Below are 5,000 nucleotides of genomic sequence, written 5' to 3'. Positions count from 1 at the left end.
TCTCGACATTGATAACCTTAAAATTCTTTATTTTCTTCAAGTTATTTCTCCTACACATTAAGAAATCGATCTGACTTTTCCTTCCTCCACTGCAATATGTCCACATCTGATTTTCCTGTTTCTTATAAAAAGTATTCAAGATTGCCATGTCGAAAGCCACTGCATAATCCACATTTTCACCTTCTTAATTTTTCTCTCCCACACCCCATCCCCCATGTATTCTCTCAATAACATTTCTATTTCTTCCCACATGGCCATTCAGATCACCCCCAAGGATGATTCTCTCTTCCTCACCCATCCCAGTGATTTGTGCATCCATCTGTTCCCAAAAATCCTCTTTCTCCTCAGTACTACAGCCGACTTGTGGTGCGTAGGCACTGATGATGTTAAATGTGACATTCCCATACATTAGCTTAATGCCCATTACTCTGTCACTACACCTGTTTACATTCACAATGTGTTTCTTCCACTCAGCATCCAATACCACTCCCACACCTCCTCTTCCTTCCTTGTTTGCTCCACTGTAAAAGAGCTTGTATCCATTTCCCAGTTCTCCGGCCTTGTCACCTCGCCATCTGGTCTTCTGGACACAAAGGTTGTTAATTTTTCTCCTTTTCATCACATCCCCCTACTTCTCTACTCCTTCCCGTCATGCTCCCCACATTTAAGGAACCAACTCTTTGGGCTAAAATGAGGCTAAATTTGGAGAGAGAGAGAGAGAGAGAGAGAGAGAGAGAGAGAGAGAGAGAGAGAGAGAGAGAGAGAGAGAGAGAGAGAGAGAGAGAGAGAGAGAGAGAGTACAAATCTGTGAAAGTAGGAAACAAAACTTTCTGGGAGAAAATTCTCTCTCTCTCTCTCTCTCTCTCTCTCTCTCTCTCTCTCTCTCTCTCTCTCTCTCTGTTTATTTGTATGTTATAATGTTCTTTTCCTTTTCTATTCAAATTGTATTTTTTACAGGATATGAATCAATCTTGTAAAATTTCAACACACACACACACAACCATTACATGATACAAACACACGACATTTCCTTTACACTCTTTTTTAACTATGTGTGTGTGTGTGTGTGTGTGTGTGTGTGTGTGTGTGTGTGTGTGTGTGTGTGTGTGTGTGTGTGTGTGTGTGTGTGTGTGTGTGTGTGTGTGTGTGTGTGTGTGTGTGTGTGTGTGTGTACAAAGCCTGAGCGCGTCCTGAGCTTCATCTGGTTTGGTCTGGTATCTTTAAACAGAAAAAAAAAAACTAACAAAGATAAGAAAGAAGGGAAGAAAGAAACACATGGAAACGATGTGTACATTATAATTAACTCACACCTGGCACGGCACACACCTGTCACAACCTTCACCCTTTATAAATTCATCGTTACTGCAATTCTTCACCCGCACCTTACTTCAATATTACAAAATGTTTACTCTACCTGCTGCACTCCCATTAGCATTTAACACCAGGTAATTAGGGAAGGTTGGTAATGAGCTTTTCACAAACTTCACGCATTATGTAAGTTAATCGTTACTTGAGATTTTTCCTAATGCTTCACTTAAATACTACAAAACGCTGTAAATGCTGTATTTCTTTAGTCAGTATTTATTTGTAATTAAGTGGGGGAGGCTAACCATAAACTTGTCATAAACACTATGAGAAGGGATACTTATAATAACTTACTTAAACACTACAAAACGGTCTATATGCCGCATTTTTGGTCAGTATTTAGTAGTAAGTAGGAAAGGCTAATAATAAACTTGTCATAAACACACCTTACGTAAGAGAAGGGAAACTTACAATACCTTATTTAATACCCGACTTAAGCACTACAAAACGACCTGTCTGCTGCATTTCTTGTTAACATTAGCAAAAGGTAAATAAGGAAATCACTCAAGAACTACTGACTGTATTCTGAATTGAGCATTTCTCTTTCTCTCTCTCTCTCTCTCTCTCTCTCTCTCTCTCTCTCTCTCTCTCTCTCTCTCTCTCTCTCTCTCTCTCTCTCCCAGTTATTATTTTCCTATTTATTTTTGGGTACGGTATTACAAACAGGTTTTCTTCCACCGCCTCCCCATTCGCTTTTCCTCTTCCCCGTTTCCCTGACTGAGGAAGAAGAAGAAGAAGAAGAAGAAGGAGAAGAAGAAGAAGAAGAAAAGAAGAAGAAGAAGAAGAACAACAACAACAACAACAACAACAACAACAACAACAACAACAACAACAAAACTTACAATCTCTGTGGCCTTTCCTAACAGTCCTTACGAGAACACAAAACGTTTCGTAATATGCGTCATAAAGAGGAGGCAATTTCAAGCAATCCACATGACTGTACTTGTAGGATCAATAATTTCAGCGGAAGACTGCAATTTCAAAATATACACATGACTCTACATAACTTGTAATTTCAGCGGAAGATTGTAATTTAAAAATACACACATGACTCTACATAACTTGTAATTTCAGCGGAAGGCTATCACAGGAATTTACCAGACTCATGATAATGCTGGGGTGTGACGAACGTAAGGTAAAGAGGGGGGAAGGGGGGAGAGGAGGAGGAGAAGGGCGCTGCAGGAAACATGACGCTGATGAAGGATGAGAGAACGTGGAGTCAACAAAGAAATGAAGAAACTTTCAACACACAGTCCGAGGAAGAAGAAATATGTGTGTTCATGAACCTTTTTGTTCTCTCAGCACGAGTGTTTTCAAAGGCCAAGGAGACTATAACTCTTTTTCCTGTGACTGTCTTCCTTATTGGTGATGCAGAATCCTTGTTAAACTTTACCTAGAATCACGGGAACACCTCTAAAGACCATAAGGAAAAAAAAAAATCTTATTGATGATACAGAATCCTAAAGTTTACCTAGAATCAAGAAAACCCTGAATAAACAATGGAATTTACTTAGATTCGATAAAAACGACAAATGTTTGGGATACCTTAACTTTTTTTTTCCAATGAAGGATTTATGCTTGTGTTCATAAACGCTTTGTTCTCTTAGCATGAAATGATTAACAAAGAGATGTCTGTATTTCCTGTTGATGATGCAGAATCCTCTTTAAACTTTACCTAGAGCCTCGAGAATACCTCTGAAAACCCTAATACCACTGGAGCCTCTTAAATAATACGATGGAATGTTGGGCAATAGTCTTTTTTTAATCTCAAAAGGCGAAAGCTCAATAAATACGGTGAGAGATGAGCTGAAAAGTTGCAGTGAGAATACTTGTTAAACTTGAAAATCCAAAGACCACTGAAACCTCTCAAGCAGCAACACGACGGAATGTTTGGTAATGGCCTTCAGATTTTCAAAAGACGAAAGTTTAATAGTACGATGAGGAATGATTGTTGAACTTAAAAATCCTAAAACCACTGGAGCCCCTTAAGAAATAACGCGATGGGAAGTTTGGGAATGATCTTTAATTTCTCAAAAGGCGAAAGTTCAAAAATACGATGAAGAATGACTGAAAAAATTGTAGTATAACACTTGCCTTAAGACCAATGGAACCCTTTAAGGCATAACTCGATGGAATGTTTGGAATATTTTTTAACCCTTTCACCGCAACACAAAACCGTGAACACCACCAGAAGTAATGGATGAAATTTTTATAAGCATCTACAAGAAAGAACAGGACTAAAAAGAATATATTTTTGCAATTTGTGCCCAGTTTAAAGATTCGAGGTGGGTGGAGAACAAGTAAAGATGTCTCAAAGTTATTAATAATTGAGGAATGATCTACCATATAAAAGTCAAAGGGCTTATTTCTCGTAAGTTTAAAAATACGACGAGGAATGCAAAAAAAAAAAAAATAAATAAAATAAATAAATAAATAAATAAATAAAAAACTTGCAGTAAGAGAAAGTGCGAGGAGGTGTTCGGTTTCACACGAGTCATCGCCAGCAGGAGTTCCCGGTCAGCCAAGGCCAAGGGCGACGGTACGCGTGTGTCTGCCGGGGGTGAGAGCTTCATTGGGTCACGTCACGTAGCGGTGTTGCGGCGACGCGGAGGAGGCCACGAGCGGTCACGACGGGACGCAAAATTATGCAGAAATACGTTAGTGAACATGCAAAAATATCCTCTTTTATGCATCCATCTTTCACTCTCTCTCCTTCTTCATATATTAATTTTTATTCTTTTTTCTTCTACTCCTTTTACTTTTCTATTTCTTATTCTTGTTCTTTTCTCCTCTCGTTCTCCTCTTCCACCACCTCCTTCTTTCTTAACTCCTCTTCCTTCTTTTGCTTCTCCTCTAACTTCTTTTCCTTAAACCTGTTCTTTTCTCCTCCTCTTCCTTCTCATCCTCCACTTCCTTCTTCATTCCCATCTCTTCTTCCTTCTTTTGCTTCTTCTTTCACTTCTTATCTTATAGATCTATTCTTCTCTCCTCCTCTTCCTCCTCCTTATCCTCCTCTTCTTCATCATCATTCGCCTCCTCCAGCTCCTCTTTCCTCTTCACCTACTCATTTACTTCTTTTATCTTATTGTTTTTCTCTCCTCCTTATCCTCTTCCTCTTCTTTCTCCTTATTCTCCTCTTTCCCTTCTTCTTCCTCCTCCTCATCCTCGTTCTTCTGGTCCTCCTTAACCTTCTCTTTCTCCACCTCCTTGTTTCCTAACTAACGGGAAAGCTACCTAAAAAAAGCATGACCCTGAATACATTGCCTCTATTTATCTCCAATTTTCATGCGAGATAATTTACGAACGTGATGTCAAAAGGCCGTGACGTGTGGGAAGGGGAGGATTTCAACAGCGCCGTGAAGTTACGTAACGCCGCGCTTCTGTGTTGCCTCGACTGCTCTCTCTCTCTCTCTCTCTCTCTCTCTCTTTTTCAGGCTCCAGTGAAGGAGTTTTCATGGGCGTGTTTATCATGAGTGGTTTGATGAAAGCTCTATATCATTGATGAGAATATTGTGTTACAGCTCCTGCTACTGCTATTCCTGGTGCTGCTGATACTGCTGCTACTACTACTACTACTACTACTGCTACTACTACTACTACTACTACTACTACTACTACTACTACTACTACTATCT

The sequence above is a fragment of the Scylla paramamosain genome, chromosome 28, assembly GCF_035594125.1.
Source record: "Scylla paramamosain isolate STU-SP2022 chromosome 28, ASM3559412v1, whole genome shotgun sequence".
Lineage (NCBI taxonomy): Eukaryota > Metazoa > Arthropoda > Malacostraca > Decapoda > Portunidae > Scylla > Scylla paramamosain.
Note: the sequence above shows the minus strand (reverse complement) of the source record.